Source organism: Sinocyclocheilus rhinocerous, unplaced genomic scaffold, assembly GCF_001515625.1.
Source record: "Sinocyclocheilus rhinocerous isolate Xijiao unplaced genomic scaffold, SAMN03320098_v1.1 scaffold3797, whole genome shotgun sequence".
NCBI lineage: Eukaryota > Metazoa > Chordata > Actinopteri > Cypriniformes > Cyprinidae > Sinocyclocheilus > Sinocyclocheilus rhinocerous.
This window is the reverse complement of record NW_015645539.1, coordinates 5,574-5,776: the sequence shown is the minus strand read 5'-3', so window position 1 is coordinate 5,776 and position 203 is coordinate 5,574.

Sequence of the window (203 nt, the reverse complement as noted above, 5' to 3'; positions counted from 1 at the left end):
AAATCGGTGCTCGTTCACGCGAGTGACAATCACGCAGTGTGAATTATCAAAGACGCGATCTGAGGAAATCGCCGACGGGTCGCCGACAAAATATTTGGCATGCTAAATATCTGGAGCTGTCGCCGAATCACAATCATGCTGTGTGAAATGAGTTCTGACTGAAAAACACATGGGCGATGCTACAGCCAATGAGAGACCAAGAT